The sequence below is a fragment of the Bos javanicus genome, chromosome 18 (genome assembly GCF_032452875.1).
Source record: "Bos javanicus breed banteng chromosome 18, ARS-OSU_banteng_1.0, whole genome shotgun sequence".
Classification (NCBI taxonomy): Eukaryota; Metazoa; Chordata; class Mammalia; order Artiodactyla; family Bovidae; genus Bos; species Bos javanicus.
In genome coordinates, this window is record NC_083885.1 from 17,569,699 (window position 1) to 17,594,985 (window position 25,287).

The 25,287-nt window shown below is 44.8% G+C and overlaps 1 long non-coding RNA gene across 1 annotated transcript; it reads right to left on the reverse strand.

Moving 5' to 3' along the window:
* Positions 1–6,217: 6,217 nt before the first annotated feature.
* LOC133230142 (uncharacterized) lies at positions 6,218–13,851 on the reverse strand. The gene is made up of 3 exons (XR_009730761.1): positions 13,651–13,851; positions 10,833–10,954; positions 6,218–6,777 (listed from the first exon to the last, which is right to left on the reverse strand). It is a non-coding gene; the product is annotated as an uncharacterized LOC133230142 (long non-coding RNA).
* Positions 13,852–25,287: the final 11,436 nt, after the last annotated feature.

Genomic DNA, 25,287 nt, shown 5'->3' on the forward strand with positions numbered 1-25,287 from the left:
ATATGACTGAGCACACACACAATATTAAATTTGCCAAGAAAACTCAGGGATTTGTTCAGTTAGAAGAGCCAGGATTTCTATGCCATGGTACATGAGGCCTGTATCGTAAGGCAAGTATCATTGGCCTAAGACCCATCCTCAGTCAGCTGCTCACTTCCCGAAAGGCCTTGGTAATTTTCTTTGCCTTAGCTCCCCCTCATCTTCCTACTTTAAAGGAGGAGGTATCCGGGTTAGGGTTAACTTGTGGGCAGAGAGCTTAGTGATGCCCATACCAAAGTGCTAATGCTGGTACCACGTTTCTTGAGCATCTTTCCTGTGCCTAGGCTGGGTGCTGGACACCCATGTCAGGTCAGCTTCTGGAACTGACTCCTTCTGCTGGCCCCAGGAATACACCAGACATGAATAAAGCTGCTGCCGAGGTCTGGATACCCTGTCCTGTGCCTGAGTCTCAAGGTTTTCTTGCTCAGAGCCCTTTTGTGAAGAGACGAAGGGCTAGCAAAGTCACCACCACCCCCACTGTCTGCCTGACCACTCTTCCTTCCTTTCAGGCAGCTCCCCTAGACTGTCTTGCCAACAACAATGAAGCACCTACGATATCCTTTACAGTGAGTAAGGCCTCAAGCAAGCTTCCCGACCACTCTGGGCCTCAGTATTCTTGTCTATAAGAGGGAACCTATGCTATGTACCTATATTGTGGGGTTGCTTTACAGACTGGAGGGGTTAACGACGTGAAGCTCTTAGACCAGTGCCTGGCATATGAAAAGGCTTCAAACGTTAACTATTGGGAGTTCCCTGGTGTTCCTGTGGTTAAGACTTTGCCTTCCACTGCTGGGGTTGTGGATTTGATTACTTGGAGAGGAAGCAAGGATCCCACATGCTTAATGGCCAAAAAGCAAAACAATAGAAACAATATTGCAACAATTTCAATAAAGATTTTAAAAATGTTCCACATTAAAAAAAAAAAAACTTTAAAAAATGTTAACTATTATTATTATCATTTGAAGTGCTTTTCTACTAGTCCCATTTGACTCTCACAGCACTATGAGATCAGCTGGGCCAAAGGGTTAGATTCCTCATCATAGGAAGCAACTGAAGTTGAAGAGAGTGAGGGTCCTTGTCCAGGGCACCCTGCCAGCAGGGGTGAGCTGGGCCAGAGTCCAGTTCTTTTGAATCCACGTCCAGGACTGTGCAATGGTACCTGTGATTTTTAGTGTTGATCCCAGATCACACTGGTGACTGATTCTACTTCGCCTTTTAATTTTTTCACACACACAAAAAATGACTTTATAAACAATTTGAGTTCTTGACCATTTCGAAGTCAGATGAGCGTATGTAACTCTTATGTAAATGTGTTGAGTATACACCTAACTGTTACTATTGATGATTGTCATCCTTGGGAAAGAGGTGAAGGCAGTTCATTGTTTACGCCTGTAGTGGACTTGCACCATTTTCACGGGCTCTGAGATCCTCCCACTTCCTGTATGACATCTCCCTGACTTCCTGCTGATCATCCCCCATGTTATGGGGCAAGGGATGGGGCTCTTAGTTTCTACTCTGCTTGTTTCCACCAGAGTAATGTTCTTTGTCCTCCATCCTTCGCCAGTAAAAGGAGTGACTTGTTGGTTTGGTACATGTGAGGGAAGGAACTGGCTTTTCTCTGCTCAACCTCTTCCTCCTGCTTCTCTCAGGGATCACACAGCCCCTTCTCTTCTAAGCCATGATTTTACAGGTCAGAGCCCTAAGAGGGAGGGAAAACTCTAGTTACCAATTCTTTCTGTGATAGTCTGGCAGGTTCTGGGATGCTAGCATTTAGAAGCTCACTGTTGCTGAACTGCTGAAACTATCTTCTCCAAACTTAGTATTACCAGTAATAACTGTGGTTTCTGAGCTGTGTCTACCTGACCCCTTGTCCATCTCCCAGTTGTTCTCAACTCAGAGAAAAACAGGAATGTTATGTACTATCCCTCAGATAACCAACCAACAGCCTCCGCAGCTCACAATCTCCTCCCCAAATCTGGGTGGCATGTGGTCCAGATGGCCCATCAGCATATATCCATCCCTCTGGCCACACTGATTGGTTCAGAATGGGCACATGATCCAAGCTGACTCAATAAGTTACTATCCCTGGATGGTTATTAGATTAATTGTACAAAAGAAATCATGATTTCCACTGGAATTTCTCAGAGAAGACTACAAACCAAAACTCACTGATGAGCTTCTTTCCACCACAGAAAAGCCTGCCTGATAGAACTGACTCAGAAGAAAGTGGAGCTGAGAGGTAGAGGGGATGGGGACCAAATTACAGTGGCCAAACATCTCCTCTTTTGCTTGAACTGATGTGACTCAATCTTCACTACCTGCAATCAGGGGTTTCTCTGGTGGCTCAGATGGTACAGGAGACCCAGGTTCGACCCCTCAGTTGGGAAGATACCCTGGAAAAGGGAATAGCTATCCACTCTAGTATTCTTGCCTAGAAGATCCCATGGACGGAGGAGCTTGACAGGTTACACCCTATGGGGTCACAGAGAGTTCGACATGACTGAGCGGCTAACACAATTTCACCTGCAATCAGAGAGCCTTGATTACGTGATACTTCTCTCACAGTAGCTTGGCAGACAGCAAATCTGATCTCATCTTGCTGATGAGACACTCTGTCACACCCTATCTTTGATGTTGACCACATTTATACACGTATCAACTTCCACTAATACTTCTATGGCTGGCCCCAATAAGTGTCCTGGAGGGGCAAGTTTGAGCCCATCTATTGAATGGACTTGGTAGAGTTTAGTGTAATAATTAATCACAGAACTTAATGCTCATGTGGCGGTTTTTATGTTTAGCACATTTTATGTAATTCTAGAGCTAATTGCCAGTCAAACACATTAGAAAGGTGTCCACACTACTCTCTATGACCTCCTGCCCTAAACTTCAACAGAGGCCATGGGAGAAAGAGCAGTTTCAATCCAGCCCCAATCATCATCATGTCATTGCTGCTGCTGCTAAGTCGCTTCAGTTGTGTCTGACTCTGTGCGACCCCAGAGACGGCAGCCCACCAGGCTCCCCCGTCCCTGGGATTCTCCAGGCAAGAACACTGGAGTGGGTTGCCATTTCCTTCTCCAATGGCATTGCTAGTTTTCTTTTGTTTTTCTTTCTTTTTTAGACAAAGTCATCTCAAATGGCAAGCATAAACCAAAGGATGTGGTGGAGGGAAGTGCTCATAGTCACATGTAAACTGGTCAGGGTATGATTTCAGAGGGGGCCTCTTGAGATGGGTGTTAACCCCATCTTACTGATGGGAAACCTAGGCTCAGAGACATGAAAAAACTTGTGTGAGATCAAAAAGTTTCATGACTACTTGATTCTAAAGCCCAGACTCTTGGCTATTGTGTTGCCCCATCCCTCTGGGCAGAGAGTCTTGGGCTCCAGTGGGCAAACAATGATTCCATCCTGCCTGGGTTCTAAGGCCCTTTTCTCCATAAGTCATATCAGCTGGAAGTAAATTCTCTCTCCTCTGACCTTTGAGATTTTCCTGTCTGGATTTCTTCTTTGGTTCTCAGCCTGTTTTGTAGTGAGGCATCTTCTCTTCATTCTCATCCTAAAAACGTTGTGATAATACTGCTGAGAAAATCCAAGTTGGTAGATGTGAAATCAGGCTTCCCTAATGGTAAAGAATCCACCTGTTAATGCAGGAGATGCAGGTTCAATCCCTGGGTGAGGAAAATTCCCTGGAGAAGGAATTGGCTACCCAATCCAGTATTCTTGCCTAGGAAATCCCCTGGACAGACAAGCCAGTGAACTACAGTCCATGGGCTCACAAAAGAGTCAGACATGACTTAGAGACTAAACAACAACATCAGATGTGAAATCAGTATAGACTCAGTTCTAGCACTAAGTGGGATCACGAAGGTGATAACCTAGACCTTTTCTTTACTGCTGGTAATGCATATGCATATGGTACCTGCTGGGCCTGAAATCTTCACTACTCTTATACATTATACCTGGAGTTGTGAAATGATAAAACTTTTTTTGGAGGGGCAGAGGTGAAGAGCAACTTGTCACTGTTTATCAAGCTTAAAAGTACATACACAGCATATTAGTTTGCTGGGGCTGATGTTATTTAAAGAACCAACAACTGGGTGGTTTAAACAACAGAAATGTCTTGTCTCATAGTTCTGAAGGCTGGAAGCCCAAGATCAGGGTGTCGGTGAGGTTGATTCCTTCAGGGGCTATGAGAAAGAATCTGTTCCATGACTCTCTCCTACCTTTTTGTTGATTTGCTGGCAATCTCTGGCATTCCTGGCTGGCTGAAGCAGCCTCCCAGTGTTTAACTTGATCTTTATATGGCATTCTCCTCTGGGCTTCTCTCTGTGTCCAAATGTCTCTTTTTAATAAGGATACTAGTCATGTAGTGTCGGACCCACATTGATAACCCTTCCTTAACTTATTATGTCTACAATGACCTCATTTCCAAATAAGTTCACATTCTAAGATACTGAAGGTTAAGTCTTCAATATATGAATTTGGGGAAGGGAACACTGTTCAATCCATAACACCTGGAAATTTCACTTCTAGGAATCTAGCCTGGCAATCTACTTGTATGGGTTCACGAAGAAGTATTGTAGAAGATGTTTGGCAAAGGCAAAATTAAATGTTATGCCTTAAAAAACAAGGAGGTAGATCTGTTTGTATTACTATGTTATGCTTTCTCAGGCATATTATTAAATAAAGCAGCATCTTGTAAAAGGTGGTGTGATCACAAAACAGAACAAAACCCCTGATTTATGTAAGCATACTTAGAGATGATCAGAAGCATGATACAGATGATCAGAAGCATGCATGAACACAACAGTTGTAAGCGCTAGTGAGAAGAGAGGGAGCAGAGGATGGCTCGAGGGCCCTTTGGGGTTTTCCAGCTGACTTTGATCACCTGACTCTTTTCTGATGAGAAATGCACTCACATTTTACTTGAGGAATATAAATAAAAATTGCGTTCTTTCCATAGTCAGTGGCCAAGCTGGACCCAACGAATGAAGTTCTTAAACCAGACGGTTCCCAGGGTTTCTCCATGGCTCCATGGCGAAAGTGGCCTTAGAACCCAGGCAGGATGGAATCATTCCTTGCCTCTGGGCACTGAGTCCCTGCTGGAGGGGTGGGACAGTACAAGGCCAAGAGCCTGGGTTTGTGAGCCAGGCAGTCATGAGTGCTACACATATTCTTTTACATCTCTGAGCCTGGGTCCCTCACCCATTTCAACAGGGGGACCCCTCCTGAAACCACACCATTTCCAGAAACCTGTAGTAGTATTTGCCCAAATTTCATCTAGATTGAGCCAGATAACAGGTCTAAAATCTGCCTGAACACTTTTCAAGCTCCGGCCCAGAACTCTGTCATCTCAATTTGTGAAACCCTTTCAGAAAAAGCAAGATTCTTGAGTTGGGCCTTAAGAAATGGGTAGAAATGAGAAAAGGGTGGAGAGAAAGGAGATGTGGCACGGTGATAGGAGAAAAAGAAATATTCCCTCCCACGTCTCCACACAGTCCCCTGCCTCTTCTACATTTAATTCCCCCTCAGGCTAAGTCTTTGCCTCTTCCTTCCACACCCCCCATTACCTATGTATATACTTGTGTGCAGTCTTTTTATTTGGAGGAAAGATTGGTGCATGTGTGTACGTATGTATTTGTGAGACAGAGGGAAATGTGGAAAATAGAGGAGTAGGAGAGAGAGAGAAAGAATTGCTGATTTCTATTTATCTCAGACTGGTTAATAAATGGAGAAGTGGAATCAAAACTAATTAACTAGATATTTTGATTCCATGAGCTAAGTCACAAATACCGCCCCTAAATGACCAACTTTCAAAGAGTTAGAGTCCAATAAAATTCCCTTAAAGTGAACGTTATACAAATAGGCTTCTGATCTCTCTTTCAGGATTCAGAAAGACCTTCAAGGTCTCAGGGTTTCTCAGGGTCACTGTTATAAACAGTTTTGGTTATTTGAGTGTCTGGGTGTTTGGATCTGAATAAAAGGGAACTGGCATTTTTGCCTTTCTCATCCAGCGATCTGGTGGGTTACAGCTCTGTCTGCTGCCTGTGTAATTAATCGTAGGACTTAGCTAATGCCTCCTAAATTAATGCAATTATCAGTGTCTCCGAATAACCAGCTTCGTGCACTGCTATCAAAACACACTGTTGATAGATCTGCAGCCAAAGCAGGGACGCTCTGAGACTGGAGTTGGGAGCAATTTTTAATTAACTTGTTTCTCATATTGCAAAGGTGAGAAAAATACCGCTTCTCAGTAGCTGCAGATTAAAAGAATGGGAGAGGGGGTGTGTGCTTGGGTAGAGACTCAGGAAAATAATAGCTACAAGGTATTTTTGTTCCAAAGCCTCCATGTCCATGCACTGTTTTATTATTGCAGTTGGCCAGGGCTCAGCCCCGAACCCTCCAGCTTGCTCTCTGCTCTCATCACAGGACTTCTGTCTAAGGAGCCTGTGCTTTAATTTGATCTGGGTTGAAGTGTGGCTCAGAGAGTCTCAGGAGCAGGGCAGACGCTTCCTGTCCTCACCTCTTCCATCCTGAAATGTTTCATTAAATGCGGAGTTCTGGAACTAAGATAAGGTGAAAGAAAGAGCATTTGTTGGTTTGGATTTGCTTTATGCTGCGACTTCCCTTCTTTAAGGTTTATATTTCCAGAACCCCAGCCTGGTCTCTTGGCATGGGCTGTGTTGTGTGGCACAGTTTTTCAATGTGTTTTGCTAGACGTAAATCTGCAAGATGGTCCTTGGAAAAAAGACACAAATGTCAAATACATTCAGAAAATACTGTATATCCTAGCATGATCCCCCAGCCTCCACATCAGCAGATTTCCTACGCACAGTCATAGAAGAAAGGTTTTGGAAAATCCTGCATTCGGCAAGTATGTTCCATGTTCCTTGTTCAACTCAGTCCTACCCAACATAATTGACCACAGACCTGTGTACTTGGATTTCAACTCTATTAGCGTGGGGCAGAAGGAGTGTTAGGTGGAATCCAGCCAGGACACACCTGCTGGAGAAAGAACTTAGGACTGGGGTCCTACCTGGAGACCTCTGTTTTCCCCATTCTCTGTCCTTGCTTACTGCATGGCCTTGGCGAGTTTCTTCCCTTCTCTAGATCTCAAGCTTCCCTGGTGCACAAAAAGGTCTTGCTCTTGGATTCTTTGACTCTGCTAGACCTATAGACCAGTCAACTAAGTTAAAAACCAAGGGATATGAAGAAATAAAGAAAGAGGGAAAGAAACTGATTTATGGAAAGAAGAAAAAGAAGAGGAAAATGACTAGGCTTCATGAAGAGACCATCTAGAGAAAGATGCTTCTCTCTGGAGATGGTTTAAGATTAGGAGTGAAAAATGAAAGATGATCCTTCATTTTTTCTAGATTCCAATATATACATTAATATATGATATTTTTATATTTATGAGTTACTTCTAGAAAAACAGTTCAGATGAATCTATTTGCAGGTCAGGAATAGAGATGCAGGCATAGGGAACAGACATGTAGACATAGTGGGGGAGAAGTGGGTGGGATGAATTGGGAGATTTAGACTGATGTATGTACATTACCCTGTGTAAAATAAGTAGCTAGTGGGAACCTGCTATATAGCATAGGAAGCTCAGCTTGGTGTTCTGTGATAACCTAGATGGATTGGAAGGAGGTCAGAGGGAGATCCAAGAGGGAGGGATATATGTATACATATAGCAGAAAATAGGAGAAGGCAATGGCAACCCACTCCAGTACTCTTGCCTGGAAAATCCCATGGATGGAGGAGCCTGGTAGGCTGCAGTCCATGGGGTCGCAAAGAGTCAGACATGACTGAAGTGACTTAGCAGCAGCAGCAACAGCAGAAAAAAATATAACATTGTAAAGCAACTGTACCTCAATTAGAAAAAGGAAGTTGATCCTTTCTGAAGGAGGGCTTCTGATCCACCCTCCATGTCTGTGATGCCCGTAGCCTTCTGAAAAGCTCTTGTCTCATGAGGAGCTACTGGTTTTGCTGCCAGTGTTCCCACTGCCCACCCACTGTTCCCCTCCTTAGCACCCATCCATGTCAGTCATCTCCTGGTCAGGGCACAGGCCAGGAGAGAACACGACTTGCCCTGGCGGGAGGGACCCTGGCCCCACATCGTGCCTTTCCCATAGCATGAGGCTGCTCCTCTTCCAGGAGAATGCTGTTTGCACTGCAGTGGAAAAGTCCTACCTCAGAGGTCGGCCAACTTGGCTTCAGACAACTCGGGAGCAAAAGCATTACATTACCACAGTTGAAAATAAAGGATGAATAATTTTCTGGATGACTCTTGTTATAACCTCTTTCATGTGCCCATGACCAAGGTATGTATGGATGCAAACAAAGGGAAGAAAAGACCGAAAGACTGTTTGCTTGGCAGAATCTCTTCCCACTTGGCTCAGATATGTTCTTCTGGGGGACGGGTCTGGTAATAGTCACCATCTTATTATTATTATCATATAAGTTTCAGAGGTACAGCATTATAATTTGACATCTGCATACACTGCTATGTCTTCAGCATCACAAGACTAGTTACCATACATCGGCATATAGTTGACCTCCTCCAACCATTTTACCTACCATCCAACTCTGTTCCTGTCTGGTATCATGTGAACTGTTCTCTGTATCTGTGAGTTTGTTTTATTTATTTTTTAAATTTATTTGTTTTGTATTTTTAGATTCCATGTACGTGTGAAATCATATGGTATTTGTTTTCATCTGTCTGATTTATTTTACTTAACATAATACCTTCAAGGTCCATCCATGTTATCACAAATGTCAGGATTTCATTCATTTTTATGGCTAAATAGTATTCTATGGTGCATATATACTGTATCTTTATCGATTCATCTGTCAATGGATACTACAGAATGTTCACATACCTTGGCTACTGAACATAATGTTGTGATGAACATAGGGGTGCATATATCTTTTTAAATTAGTGTTTTTGTGTTTTTCTGATAAATACTCAGAGTGGAATAGGCAGATCATGTGATAGGTTTACTAATTTTTTTGAGGAAACTTCATACTACTTTCCATTGTGGCGGCAATCAGCTTCTTACTAAACATCTTAAATAAAACCCATTTCATTATAGATAAAAACTTCTTTTAAAAGACTAACTATATGAAGGCTTTGTTGTGGGCCACACCCTTGAGGAGGACCATCCATGAGTGATCTTACCTACTCTTCCTGCAACCCCATGTAGTCGGTACTACAATTATCCTTTCATAGAGATCAGGACCTAGAATCCAGAGATCCAGGGACTCTTCTCATTGTCTGCCTGCTTAGACAGAAGCTCTAGCCTGGGCTCTTACCCTCATCTGATCTACAGGATCCAAATGCCCCATGGATGAATGGGAGAGGTTTTATCTTGATTGGTCCTCTTGGACTATAAAAGTTCTGAGATCTCAGATTACCAGCTCTGTGTTCAGATTTCTTCATTAAACAGTCACTGCCTGCTACTCCAAAACCATGGTCCTTTCATCCAGGGTGTGAGTGAGAGATGCCCCCTGGATGAAGCCTTCAGAGTCTCTGCTATAGCAACAGACAAGTAGGACCCACTGTCCTCCAGGTACACCACTCCCTGCAGCCCTACCTCCTTCTGAGGGTTATCTCCAGGGATCACCTGCTCAACTCCACATGACTCTGGCACCCTGGCCACAGCAGGTTGGATCAGTGAGGGTAGCCAATCCCCAGGCAGGCCTGGAAACCAAAGAAAAGTTGATGTGCAAGCTCTGCCTGCCAGGGCTTCTTATGTTGCTACTGCTCAGTTGCTCAGTCGTATCCGACTCTGTGCGACCCCATCAACTGCAGCCCACCAGGCTCCTCTGTCCATGGGGTTCTCCAGGCAAGAGTACTAGAGTGGGTTGCTAAACCCTCCTTCAGGGGATCTTCCTGACCCAGGGATCGAACTCCTGCATTGCAAGCAGATTCTTTACCACCGAGCCACCAGGGAAGCCCAGGGCTTTTTAGTCTTTACGGTAATTAGCTGTATCTGTCATATCCTCCCTTTTGAGGACTTAGAACTTGACTCTAGAGATTGAGAATTTGATAGAAGGAGGTGAGGTCCGAGAAAGAGCCATGGAGAGAAAGTCATGGGAGAACAGAAGACATAGCAAAGACAAGAGGTGGTGGTGGAAATGGCGGCAGCCAAGATGAGAGTGGATGAATCAGCTCAATGGAGAGAGAGAGAGAGAGACAGCTGGGGATGAGGGACTAAAGGATGAGCTAGATGAGGAGGAAATACGAGATCCAGGTGCTGGAGTTGCCCCCTACCAGTCCCTGCCTGTCTTGAGTCCTGGAGTGGGGCTGTCCTTTGTAACCTCCCCTGCCCTGCATCTCAACGTGAATGTGATGTAACTTCTGTGAGGGGCTAGAACACGACTCTGGCCCTGGAAGCCAAAAAACCCAAATGAACTCACCTCGTGATGCTAAGACTCTGCTAATGACTTCAGCTCATTAGGGAACTGGTCACTCTTTCCTGTCCAGCTGAATCACTTCTCCAGAGCTCTTCCTGTCCAGTCCTCATCAGAGCAGCCCTAGGTGCCTCTCAGAAGCTCATCCTCATCTCCTGCCTCTCTCCCTCCCACTTGCCTGCCTCTTTCCCCATCTGTCTGTCTTGGTTTTTCTCATTCTCTCAAATGAGACTTCAGAGCTGCTCAGTGGGACAGTGAAGCAGTGATGCTCTTTTAAAACTCTGTCTGACAAAGGTGTGGGAGGATTTTACTTGATAAAGAGAGAGTCAGAGAGAGGCTTTCCTGGAGAAACCTGTCAAGGAGATTCTTATACCAACCTGTTTGTCCTGTTGGCTGGACTGTCAGTCTTTGGTAAAAAGAGAGAAGAAAATCTCTAATTGTGCTCAGCGTGCTGGAGGCTCTTGTTTCATCAGTCTTCCCTTTGTGTGTCCCAGGCCCCCTTTTAAGAGAATCAGAGCACAGTGGGTCTGAGGTGGGCTTGATGCGTTGGGACTGAAGACACACACGTCTGGGATAGAGCTCTCAATGATGACCCCCATCCACTGACTCAGCATTTAGGAGCAGTGCTTGTGGGGACATAATATCGTCATTTCTCTGGGTCTCAAAAACCAGGCAGATTCTCCTACACATTAGGCCACTTACTGGTATGCAGTAAGCCACAATTTCCAGGGTCTACAAAACTTCCCAACACCCTGCCACCTCCAATCTTCTTGACTTTTGAGCTTATTTAGGGGTTTTCTGGCTGCCAGTGACAGAAATCATTCTGGCTGATCTAAATGAAAAACAAGAAATGTAGTACAAGGCTATAAGGTTACTCATAGGAACAGCATGACCATAAAGCTTGGAGGAGACAGAACTAGGCCAGTCCTGGTAGACAAGTTGTCTGTTCAAGGCACTTCTGGTAGGATGAATCAGCAGCAGGTATTCTCTGTCCTTGCGTCACTCTTGCCTAAGGCTCTAGTGCTCAAGAAGGAGAGGGACTAATTGTCTGGTGGGAGGGATGTGCCTGGCATTTTCTGGATCTCTCAGATGGCTTGCAGTAAGGCAGAGGGACAATCAAAGTCTGTCATCAGAGACAGAGGGCATGGGCACTGGACAGCCACAGCCTCTCGACACCACAGATCCTGAAGTTCTACACCTATCTGTGTTCTATCCTCCATGCTCTACTCTTTCATTTGCTGAATTTGGCACTTGACAGCATTCCTCTTGAGTTTTCAACCCAGGTCTTGATTCACTAATGCATTAATTCATTCATCCAACAAGAATATCATGCACTGGCTTAGGAACTTGGACTCCTTTTTCCTGAGCATCCTTTATGGTCCCCTCCAGTTCCAGGCTCAGTGAACTTTCCTGACTCACTTATCTCAGTCCATCTCTTTGACTGGTATCCAAGTCTGGCCAGTTCTAGGCCCAAATGATGTGGGAAGGGAGGTTTAGTGCTACCTTTAGCCTGTAGCACTAGGGAGTGAATCAGCATGTATTCAATTGGACCGATGAGTTTGGGTGAGAGGATGCGAGAGAAAAGGTCTGGGACCCTGATGAAGGCAGCTCAGCTGGGGGATAGCGATGTGGTAAATCATGGGGTCTCAGGCATCTAAGTGGAAGGAGGGGAACATTCAGATACAAGGGAAGATACAAGTGATGGAGAACTAGCCAGGGGCCTAGCTTTGTATCTTAACTGTTCCATCAACCAGCTGAGGAATCTCAGGTCCCTAACAAGTTTTATCTTCCATGTCCTGCCCAGCTAGAAAAACCCCAGGCTTTGGATCTGGTGGATTCCTTCCACACCAATATTGTGCTGGATTCACATCTGCTCTTTATGTCAAAGGAAAAGATTCCAGTAGTCTGTCACCTAAATCACAGGAGATTTATGACTTTCAACCAGGGAGAAGCTTGTAACAAGAGGAAGTTGTCCATGCATGTGAAGACGTGGTCCAGAACAGTGTCCTTGGGTTCTTGTCAGGGGGTGTCATGTGCCACTCCCCCACCCCTTTTGTGGCAGTCCCTGAAGGCCAAGCTAGCAGACTTCTGACCCTTGGCATGGACCTTAGAAAGAGGACTCAAAATTGTGTCCTTGGAGGGAAAAAAACGTTTATAGACCTGGAGTCCCATCTCCTATAGTTTGTTAGCATCAGTTTGATCATTTCTCTAGAATTGGAAGACTGTCATTCACTAGAACCATGGACTCTTATACGCTTCTCAGTCCAAAGTGGGAGTGGAATACAACGATTACTCCTCATATGCACGAGTAGGGCAAGTCGGCCAAGTAGGGTGCTTGCTGGACCACAGGAAGTTGGAAACCAGGACTTGGCTGCTGCCCTTTGCAGTGCTGGTTGGTGATACCACCAGATCTAGGAGAAAACAGGGAGCTACAAGGCAGGTGCCGTGCAGAGAACTAGCTCTCTGTTCTGCCTTTGAGTGAGACACTTCTCCAGTGTCTCCTGAGCCTATGAACCAGGGCTGTTTCCTGGAGCTCAGACACCAATTACCGGGGCAAAGGGTGTGTGATGGGCATAGCACAGAAAGCATTCGGAATGCCAGATGCCAAGTTTTAAAATTGCACTTGGGTGTTTGTGCTGAGTGTTAAGTCCACAACCCGTGAAGAACTACAGCAAGTCACTCGACTTCTGTCTTAGTCTGTTTGCTATAAGAAATACCAGAGACTGGGTGGCTTATTGATGATGGATATTTGTTTCTCACAGGTCTGGAGGCTGGGAGTCTGAGACCAGCATGCTGGCATGATGAGGTTCTGGTGAAGGCTGTCTTCCAGATTATTGTGTCCCCCATGGTGGAAGAGACTAGCTCTCTCTCTAGGGCCTCTTTTATGAGAGCCTTAGTCTCATTCAAGAGGGCTTGCCCTAATGACTTAATCACCTCCCAAAGGCTCCTCCTCCTAATACCGTCACCCCGGGCCTTAAGTTCTCAATAAAATTGGGAGGCACACCAACATTCACACCATAGCAGCATCTGTCAACATCTAGAAACTGTATCTACCTCTCTAGGTTGTAGTACTGACTCAAAGATCAAATAGATAGGAAAGAGTCCTGAACATTCTCATGGGCCATATATATGTTAGTTAGTATGGTTATACAAGGATAAGCAGAGAGAGTGTAAATTTGTTTTATGTTTCCTCACATTTGGGAGAAAGTCTTCCTCCATCAGCATGAATTCTTCTCTGGTTCGTCCCTGTGCCCCTGGCACTAACTCTAGGGGCTCCAGTGTGGAAGCCACCTTTTAGTCTGTGTGCCTTCCTGTATCCTAGCCAAGGACCAGGAATATGAGAGGGGGACAGTAAACACCTTAGAATGAACTGTGAATATTCACAGGGAAGGCAGAATAAAGAGTACAAAATAGTACTGCCATCACAAACAAGACTGCCATCACAAACAAGACTGCCATCACAAACTCATACCTTCGTGGGTCACACAACTAACTTTCATGAGTCAAGTGTGTTAGGTAGGTGATAGGGAGTGGTGGGGACTGTGGTGAACTGGAAAGACCATGCCTTATCTCTTGGGGGCAACTTCTCTTAATTGTCGCCATGAGGGAATGTGGGCTCAATGAAGTCAGGTCTTCTGAGTATTTTGAAAGCACCCTGAAATCTACATTTTAAGAGGTGATGATTCCACATTTCTAAAGTGTTGACAACTAATCCAAATACAAAAAGAAGACAGAGCATTGTGTGGAGTCCTCAAAACTTACGTGCTGGCCAGGTTTGGTGTGAGAACCAGCCCTCCGAGACCTCAAATTATCCTGACCTGTTTCTTTCACAGGTAAGGAGACAAATGTCCAGGGATGGGGAGTGACTTGCTGAAGGTTGCAGAGCTGCTGACCACAGGAAGTTGTGATAGGCAGGGAGGCAAGTGAAGCACTTGGGAGCATCTGCTTGCCTTCTGGGGAGGCAGACGCCTCTCCTTCTCTCCCTGGTATCCTGGAGCTTCCCTACCCAGACTGCTGGAAGGAGGCTCTGAAAACAGCGGCCAGTGTCTAAGATCTAATTGTCATGAAGAGGTTGCCTGCAAGTTCTCTGCATTAACCATGCTAATGGTTGAGCCTCATCCCCTTTTAGGGATTCAGTACTGAGAAGTGGAGCAAGACGAAAGGACAGAGCTGTGAAGCTGAAGGGGAAAGGGGCTTAGTCCAGAAGCCTTGGCCATGGCAGTCCGAACAGACCACCTTACAAGCCTATTAACTCTGCAGACAGACAGAACAGGGGTGAAAAGAGAGTAAGCCCCAGCAAAGAGCAGAGGAGGAGGCCTCGGAGCTATTGCCTGGGGCCCAGGGGTGGTTTGTTTGCCCACAAATCCGAAAGGGATGACAAGCGGATCAGCCGATTGGCTAAGGATGGCTTGTTAATTAGGAACTAAGAGCAGGCCTGGAAGCTCAGAGCTGTCTGCGGGTTTGTGGGAGTTTGTTTGCTTTGTTTTATTGAGTGGGTGGCTCAGGCCATCATGATAATAGAGAGCTGATAAACAGAGATAACACAGGAAATCATTTGGCTTCAGCTCAAAATGAGAGCTGGAGATGAGGATTTCAGTGTTGGAGGAAGAACGACAGCTGTTCTAAAGCCTGTGCAAAGCAGGCCTGGTTTCGGCTAGAACAAATCTCTGGGCCCAGGATCCCACCCTAATGCCCTCACTGGCTTCAGCCACCTACTCCTACAGCCTCCGCATTCACGTCCCAGTGGAAGCTGATAATCAGGTGTGGGGATGTATCCTTGGGGGAGCTGGTCTACTTCGGGGTCCTCTCTAAGAAAACAATAACACAAATTTACCTAGGAAAGTGAATATTGATTTACAGTGAAAGAAATACATTATGATGAGAAAGAACCCTTGAAATACTGACAAGCCCCACAAATATCAGAAGAATGAGAAGATAACAGTGTTTGGATGAACCGCTAGCACAGCTCTAATATGGGCTTCCCTGGTGGTTTGGTCAGTAAAGAATCTGCCTGCAATACAGGAAACCTGGGTCTGATTCCTGGGTTGGAAAGATCCCCTGGAGAAGGCAATGGCAACTCACTCCAGTATTCTTGCCTGGAGAATCCCATGGACAGAGGAGCCTGATAGGCTACAGTCCATGAAGTCACAAAGAGTTGGGTACAACTTAGCAACTAAACCACCACCACCACCTCTAAAATACTTTTTGCATTCTTTCCATGTTTTGGCTTCATCATCCTCTGGTTGTCTCTTTAAATGACAATAATTAGGTAATATGATTTTTCTAGAGAAAGGATCAGAAGAATAGGAAGGTCCATTTGGTGAAGACAAACAATTTTGCGTTCCTGTGTCTGAGGATTAGAAGTGTGCTCCATAGGCTGGTTTCTAGCTCTGTTCATTACCTCACTTTCTTCTGGTGTCAAGCGCATTGGACACATTCTTCTAGTAATATGACCCTTGGCCTCGTATTTTCATGTTGTCAGTAAGAGTCAGAGGAGGAATATCCCTGGACGCCGTTTCCACACCAGAACAGCTGGCTGTAGCTTAATGTTAAATGAAATTAGCTAGAAATAATATACATCTATCCACTGTACTCATGCTAAGCGTAGCTTCAATCTCTGCTTAGCCAGAGTTCAAAACACCTGCAGCTCACCAACCCTGCCTGATGGGAGCATATTGCGGGGGAAAGAAACAGCAGTCACAACAGGTGTGGTTCAAGAATCCTACTTTTGCACATCTTACAATAACATCTGAGCATGTCAGCCATGGGCAGTGCCTCTCCTAGAGCCTTGGAAGAGGCCAGTGTGTGTCAGAACCCAGGAACTTCATTGGCTTCACAGTGATCATACTTTCCCTAATATCTGGATCCTGCCACACCTTTTTTTCTGCCTCTCCTTCATCTCACAGCTCCTCAGGTTTGGCAGAGTGGAACTCAGGTTTCCAGCCCTGACACAGCCTGGCTGTGTCACTTTCAGGAAACCACCAATCCTGTCTAAGCCACAGCCCCCTTGACTGGTTGATGGGAAAACTCCAGTCACAAAGAGAAGGCAAGTTTCTCCTCCTCATGGGATGGAAGGCATACAAATGACCAACAAACACATGAAAATATGCTCAACATCACTAATTATTAGAGAAATGAAAATCAAAACTACAACGAAATATTACCTCACACCAGTCAAGAATGGCTATCATCAAAAAACCCCACAAATTATAAGTACCGGAGAGGGTTCAGAGAAAATGGAACCCTCCCACACTGTTGGTGGGAATGTAAATTTGTGTGGCCATTTTAGAGAACAGTATGGAGGTTCCTTAAAGGACTACAAATAGAGCTACCATATGATCCTACAATCCCACTCCTGGGCACATATATCAGGAGAAATCCATAATCCAGAAAGACACATGTACCCCAGTGTTCAGTGAAGCACTGTTTACAACAGCTAGGAGATGGAAGCAACCTAAATGTTCATCAATGGATGAATGGATAAAGAAAATGTGGTATATACACACAACACACAATGGAATATCACTCAACCATAAAAAAGAATAAAATGGTGCCATTTGCAGTGACATGGAGGACATATTGTCATACTGAGCAAAAAAGTCAGGCAGAAAAAGACAAATATGTGATATCACTTACAAGAGGAATCTTATTTACAAAACAAGAATAGAGTCACAGATATAGAAAACAAACTTATGGTTACTCCAATAAAACATTTTTTAAAGTAAAAAAAAAAAGGAGATGAGTTTGGAAAGGGAGCCAGGTCCACATAATGCAGGGCCTTAGATTGAGGTAGGGAGACAGAAAATAGCAGTTTTATACAAATCAGGCTGAGAAGCCACTGGAACAAATTAGGACATGATAGAATCTTCTGTGAATTTTAAGAAGATAATGCTGTCTGCAAGAAGATTCTTTTTTTTTTTTTTTTTTTAATGAAGTATAGGTAGCTCACATGGTAAAGAATCTCCCTGCAATGCAGGAGACCTGGGTTCAATCCCTGGGTCAGGAAGATTCCCCTGGAGAAGGAAATGGCAACCTACCCCAGTATTCTTGCCTGGAGAATGCCACGGACACAGAGCCTGATGGGATACAGTTCATGGGGTTGCAAAGAGTTGGACACGACTATGCTATTAACACACACAGCTGATTTACAATATTGGGTAAGTTTCAGGTGTTCAAAAAAATTGTTCAGTTATCATATATGTGTTCAGTTCAGTTCAGGTGCTCACTTGTGTCCAACTCTTTGTGACCCTGTGGCTGGCAGCACGCCAGGCTTCCCTGTCCATCACCAACACCCAGAACTTGCTCAGAATCATGTTGGTAATTCCATCCAACCATCTTATCCTCTGTCGTCCCCTTCTCCTGCCTTCAATCTTTCCCAGCATCAGGGTCTTTTCCAATGAGTCAGTTCTTCACATCAGGTGGCCAAAGTATTGGAGTTTCAGCTTCAGCATCAGTCCTTTCAATGGATATTCAGGACTGATTTCCTTTAGGATTGCCTGCTTGTATCTCCTTGCTGTCCAAGAGACTCTCAAGAGTCTTCTCCAACACCACAGTTCAAAAGCATCAATTCTTTGATGCTTAGCTTTCTTTATGGTCCAACACTCACATCCATACATGACTACTGGAAAAACCATAGCTTTGACTAGATGGACCTTTTTTGGCAAAAGTAATGTCTCTGCTTTTTAATATGCTGTCTAGGCTTGTCATAGCTTTTCTTTCAAAGAGCAAGTGTCTTTTAATTTCATGGCTGCAGTCACCATCTGCAGTGATTTAGGAGCCCAAGAAAATAGTTTCTCACTGTTTCCATTGTTTCCCCGCCTACTTGCCATGAAGCGATGGGACCCGATGCAATGATCTTCAGTTGAATTTTAAGCCAGCTTTTTCACTCTCCTTGTTCACTTTCACCAAGAGGCTTTTTAGTTCCTCTTCATTTTCTGCCATTAGAGTGGTATCATCTGCATATCTAAGGTTGTTGATATTTCCCCCAGCAATCTTGGTTCCAGCTTGTGCTTCATCCAGTCCAGCATTTCTCATGATGTACTCTACATATAAGTTCTCTGTCTATGAAGACTCTTTTATGTGGGTTTAAGAGTAAAGCCAAGAGATCAATCAGGAGACCATTGTGTCAGCTATGCTGAGAGATTATGGTGACTGGGCTGGGGTTGTAGAAGTGGAAATGGAAAGAAATGGTGGGATTCAGGATATAGGTTGGAGCAAAGCCAACAGAATTAATACTTGGAGGATTCAGGATGATTTTTTTTTTTTTTTTTTTGCCTGAAGATCTGGATAAATGCTGGTACCATGAAAAAGCTGAGGAGCTTTGAGGGTTTGGGGTTCCATGTTGGGGCATCAGATTAGGGAGATGAATTAGTCATTTACTGCTGTGAAACAAATTACTCTCAAACTTAGTGACTTTCAAAAACAATAATTATTTATGATCTCCCATAGTTTCTATGGGTCAGGCCTTTGGGAGAGGCTTAATTTGGGGTACTGGCTTGGGGTTTCTCTTGAAGTTTCAATCTTCTGAAGACTTGACTGATGCTGGACGGTCTGCTTTTAAGGTGTTTCTAATAACAGCTGAGAATTTGGTGGGAAGTCCCTGCTCCTCACCACAGAAGCTTCTCCACAGGGCTTCTTGAGTGTCTTCACAACATGTTGCCTGGCATCCCCCAGAGGAAGCAAGGTATAAGCTACAGGGTTCTTCCTGGCTTAACCTTGGAAGTGATACATGGTCACTTCTGCAGTATCCTAATTGTCACAAACTATTCAACATAGGAGGGGACTACACAAGGGCATGAGACAAAATACATGCTCTTTCTTTGCATGTGCACTGGACTCCTTCGGCAGTAAATGACAGAAATAAAATGTGTTGGTTCACAGACCTGGAAAATCCAGTGGAGTACAGATGGCTGGATCTAGGAGTTCAGATGATGCTATCAGGACTCAGTGTTTATTCTGCCCTTCTTGTGGCTTCCATTCTCACATGGATGAGCTCCTAAACATGCCAAGATGGCTACAGCCTCACCAGCTTTATATCCTTACAATGTCAATTCCAGCTGACAAGAGAGTCTTTCTTCCCCAAAAAGTTGAACAAAAAGCTCTGGGCCTGATGCCCCTTCCAACTGACCAACTTAAATCCTGGGTCCCACAGTGACCTCATGGAGATGGAAAGCAGGGCCAGACACCTCAAAGGGTTATTGATTAAAAGTGGGAGAGAGCTACTCCTGTGCTCAGCAGACACAGGGTGGCTGAAATCAAGCGTTCCCCTTAGGGATCTCAGTCTAGTGGGAGACTAGATAAATAAGTACATGAATAATTAGAGTACAGGTGAGCAAGGCAGTGCTAGAGGAGGCAGAGTGTGCTTCCAGAGAACATAGGAAGGGCACATTAGGTGGGTTATGAAGGATGAATAGGGATTAATCTGAGGAAGGCAAAAGGGTGAAGGGGTTCCAAGCAAAAGGCACAGAATGAACAAAAAAGAGTCGAGAAATAGCAGAGTAGAAATAAGAGGAGAATTACAGCCAGTTCTCTGTTTCTAGAGAGTTAAGGCAGAAGTGACAGAAAAATGATCTAGATAGGGGAGCTTGGGCCGCAGAGAACTTTGCATGCCACTGCGGGGAACCTGGACTTTCCCTTGGGGCACTGGTGAGTCTGGGGCAAGCAGCAGATCACCCCATCAGCTTTCCATCCTCAGTAGGTCTCTCCAGCAGAGGGTGGACGTGGATCAGAAGGGCTAAAGCCTGAGCTTGGGGAGTGGGAAATGAGGAGGTGGTGGTGGTGGTCTAGGCAGGAGAGAAGTAGGTCTGAAGGAGAGAGGGGCCAGTGAGGCTGACAGTAGGAGACACGTTTGGAAGGGAAGTCGCAGATCTGGGCCAGCACTAGTGATTGCCTGGAAGAGAGAAGGAACACTCCTGGGTTCCTTGGGCTTCATGATGAGCAGAGAGATAGAAGGGGTTCTGTTCTCCAGGAGCTGGTCCAGCCCTCAGTGCCCATCCTGGAGGAGTCCTTGCATGTGTCCCAAAGAGAACGTACAAGAAATTTCCCTGCCGTACTCTTTGTAATTGAAAAAATTAAAAGGGGTACAACTTAAGTGTTCTGTAGTAACAAATAGCTAAATTAATCTTGGTATAACCAGTCTGTGGAACACTATGTAGCATTTTAAAAGACTGAATATTCAGGTGTGGAAAGATGGCCTTAACATATCAAGCAGGAAAAAAGTGAGTTATCTAATGATATGTAGAATATCATTAGATATTTAATGTAGATAATTCTATGTAGAATTCTAGATATAGATAGTCTATGTAGAAATCTACAATCCTATGTAGAAAACAAAAACAAACACATATATCTACATATATGTCTATGTATCTCTGTGTGTAAATCCATTTTAAAATGTCTGGCAGCATGTAAGTCAAATGACAATGGTGTTGACATCCAAGCAAAGGATTGGGGATGGAAATGTGGTTCAGGGGGCTATAGCTCTATCTCCAAAGTTTGAATGTTTACAGTAGGATACTGTTGAGTTGAGGGACCGGTAGGACCCCACGTCTTGAGCCCACCAGGCAGCTGGATATACAGCTCTGAGGTCAGAGAAAACCCAGATTGGAAACTGGCTCAGCATGCGCAGGTTGCAAAATGCTGTGCTTTCAGACACTCTCTTAAACAAGACTGCGTGGTTGTAAGAAACAGAAACCTATTCAAAATACTAAAGCAAAAATGAAAAGCTACATCCTGAGAACAGAGAGCTGAGACCCCAGTGCAAGAAGCGTGGCCTCGGCAAAGTCTAGAACCAGGAGCTGCAAAGCTATCAAGCATCAAGGCCACTTTTCTCTTTCACGTGCATGCTCCCTTTGGTCTGGGGAGAGCTTTTTAAAGAACTTTTCCCTGCCCCAAAGCAAAAAGTTGGCTTAGTTGGGGTCTTTCCATCCTGTGCAAGCTGCAGGATTCTAGACAGCATAAACTGGGTCTCTAAACTGTACAGTTTCACCATCCATGGGGGTGAAGACCCTCGGAATTCCACCGATAAAAGCCAGGCTGCTGCCTCCACCCTTGTCCACCCTGATGACAGCAGTCCATGTGGCTGTCCACAGGGGTGTCACGTGGAGCTGCCACCCCCCCCCCCATCACCAGTTCAGCTCCCCCTAGGTTATATCTGCTCTTCTGGCAATATCTGGAGACTAGAGGGAGGCATCAGGAAAAGGAGAGGAAAAGCTGCCAGAGACTTTCCTGTGGCTCGCTGCTAATAAAGTTCATTAGACTGACAAGTCTCTCCATTTTTTAACTGACAGCTTGTGTCCTCCTTTTGATTTATCATCACCACACCTACCTGAGTCAGGAGTAGAGATTAGCCCAAATTAAAGCTCAGCGACTCAGGAGAGCTGAGACAGGCGAGCATGTGGGGGCGGAGGGTGAGGGGGTGGGGGAGCTCCCAACATCTGTGGGAAGGTGAAGGAAAGCCAGGGCAGACTTTCTAGGTGCCAAAGACGGAGGTCGCAAGGACTGACTTTCCTGCTCTCCACCAACGAGGAGTGAGGGCTTTACTGCTCTCATTCTGGCTAGGGAAGAAAGTCCATAAATAAAGCTTGCTGATGTTGTGTGTGGCTCTGTCAGTCTCAGGAGTGTAATAAATCTTAACCAAGACCCATCTCTGCAGACACCTGGAAACGTGAGCAAAATTATCTGCAATATACAATTATGCATTCTGCCTTTGTAGGTTTTCAGAAACACAGCAGCTGAGATCATAACCCAACAGCTTCTAAGTGCAGTCTTGCCAGAGATAAAAAGGAATGCTACACTTAAGTCCCTGGGAGAAGTCGGGAACCCCCTGAAGACCCTCCATTGTGGTCCTGTGTCTGCCTACAGTACCAAGACTTACCATTTAAACTGCAAAATTTGGCAATTTAATCTGTGCCCTCTGTTGCCCCCAGAAGCCCAATTCCCAAGACCTATTAGAAACTCTTCAAGGAGTAGATAGTGAGTGCCATGTCACCAGGGGGTACTCAAGTCTGGGTTAAGCAAACACTTGGAGGAAATTTGAGTAATAACTTTTTAAGACTCCTTCCTAAGTGAGTTTCTGAGATACCAGACTGGGAAATTCCTGGAATAAATAAGTAGAACATTGATGTTCACAGAGGTGGCTTTTCAGGAAATAAACTCTAGGCTGTCCTATGGTATATCAAGGATCCAGGGCTGATGGTCCTGTCCTTGATAACAGGGACCTGTGTCAATTTGTAGTCACTCCATTGTAACTTAGTCACCATGAGCTCAGGTCCCAGGGCACAGGAGATACTCAATGAATGATGGCTAAGTGAACAATGGGCCAACCAAAAGAGTGAAATTCAGAGCTAGATTGGTAGAAAGCTGGTCCAGAGAATTTAGACCTCTGTAACTGAGTTCTTGCCTCCTGCTTCCAAATGCCTTCTTGAAGTCTTCATTTGGATGTCAAATAAGGATCTCAAACATCAAGACACCCAAGACAGGACTTGATTCCTCTCCTCTCTTCCTCATCTCAGGAGTAGGTAAACAGCTCAAGGCAAAACCCAAGAGTCATCTTTGGATCCTACCTTTCTATTTCTCTATTATGTAATGTATCCAGTGTGTGCTAAGTCACTTCAGTCATGTCCGACTCTTCATGATCCCATGGACTGTAGCTCACCAGGCTCCTCTGTCCATGGGATTCTCCAGGCAAGAACACTGGAGTGGGTTGCCATTTCCTTCTCCAATGCATGAAAATGAAGTCGTTCAGTCATGTCTGACCCTCAGAGAGCCCATGGACTGCAGCCTACCAGGCTCCTCCATCCATGGGATTTTCCAGGCAAGAGTACTGGAGTGGGATGCCATTCCCTTCTCTGTTCTAAAGCATAAATCAGAGCAATTTTTTCCATTACAACTTCAACTTCATATTATAAAAGCCCATGAGTTCTTATATGATCTGTGTTTTGACTAATAGTTCTTTTGCAACTCTCCTTTGACTCACTACATTCTGGCCACACAGAAATGATTCTTTATTCTTCCAACTAAACTTGCTTTCATCCCAGGGCCTTTGCACTGACAGTTTCCTCTGCCTGAATGGCTTTCTTCCAGTTCTTCACACGGCATGACTGGCTCCTTCCTTATATTCAAAATATCAGCTCAAATGACACCTCCCCTTCCTTGTTTTTTTCAGAAATGCTAGTCCAGCCTAGGGTAGCCCCTTTTAAGATATTCTTTATAGCAGTTTCACCACCTGATACTCTTATTCATTTGTTTGCTTATGTGTTTACTTTCTGCTTTCCTATGCTAGCATATAAGCTCTATGATCTAGTCTACATCACTGACCATTGTGTCCCCAGGACTTAGAACAGTGGTTGGTACATAGTAGGCACTCAGTGAATATTTTTGAATATTCATATAGCCTGGAAAGTAATTTCTCTGATTAAAGCAGTCAAAGCTGCGGTCTTTCCAGCAATCATGTATGGATTTGAGAGCTATGCCGGGAACTGTGATGTGGGCCCTGGGTTGCATGCACTCCCCAGGTCTAAGCCGCTCAGGTTCAGGTTCTCGAGTACTCCAAACAGGCTCAGACTTGGTTGGGCCTATGTTTTGAGCCCGTCCCAGGTCCGAGCAGCTCAGGTGACCAGGTGTTTGGTGAGCGTAGTCGCCCCTAGTTGAAGGCTGCAGCTTATTGCCTCCCCCGTCCCAGCCACTCAGTTTTCTGGGTATGAGAGCTAGACTATAAAGAAGGCAGAGAGCCAAAGAATTGATGCTTTCAAACCGTAATGCTGGAGGAGACTGTTGAAAGTCCCTTGGACAGCAAAGAGTCAAACCAGTCAATATTAAAGAAAATCAACCCTGAATACTCACTGGAAGGGCTGATGCTGAAGCGCCAATATTTTGGCCACCTGATGTGAACAGCTGAGTCATTAGAACAGACCCTGATGCTATGAAAGATTGAAGGCAGAGGACAAGACGGTGGGTTGGATGGCATCAGCAGTTCAGTGGACATGAACTTGGGCAAACTCTAGGAGACAATGAAGGACAGGGAAGCCTGACATGCTGTAATCCATGGGGTTTCAAAGAGTCAGTCACAACTTGGTGACTGAGCAGCAACAACAGTAATAACAAATGGAGGATTTGTGGCCACATTTCTTATTCCTAAAGGAGCCAGGAGCTATTGGCTTGGTGAACTGAGCTTGACCTTGGCTTCAGGAGAATCATAGTAAGGGGTCGTAAGAGCAAGCCCCACCCCCTGCTGTCCAACCTCTCTGGGCCTTTTTTACCCTGTCAAAGTTCTGTTTTATGGAGCTTGTTTTTTACCACCTTTTCTTACCCTCTTTCTGGAACAGGTCTTTGCTTTGGGTTTCCAAAATGTATGCCTTGAATTTGGAAGCTGATTTGCCTGCCTGCAAACCCAGATCAGACACAAGGAAACCTAAATTACAAAAACAGCCAGAAAGTTGAGTTTTCATCAGTGAAGATAAAACTTGTTGTATTGATTGGGGTAAGGGTAGGAGAGAAGAAGGGAGCGAAAAACAGCCAGGAGCTCCCATGCCTGTGTGATTATAATCAACTCAGAGGTTTAGCTTTTCTGTTTCATTACACAAGGGAAGAAAGAAAGAATCAACTTAACCCCACCTCCACAATCTAACACACCTGCAGGAAATGTAACTCTAGCTTTCCAAACCTTTTTTTTTTTTCAACTATTTTTCTTATTAAACTTGCTCTGGGTGAGTCTCCATTGGCCTATTGATTTGAGTATTAGACTGTGTATCAAAGATATGAAAATACAAATTGTTATTTCAGAGAGAAATAACCATCTTTATATTGTTTCTGTCTCTGGGGTTCTGAATATTC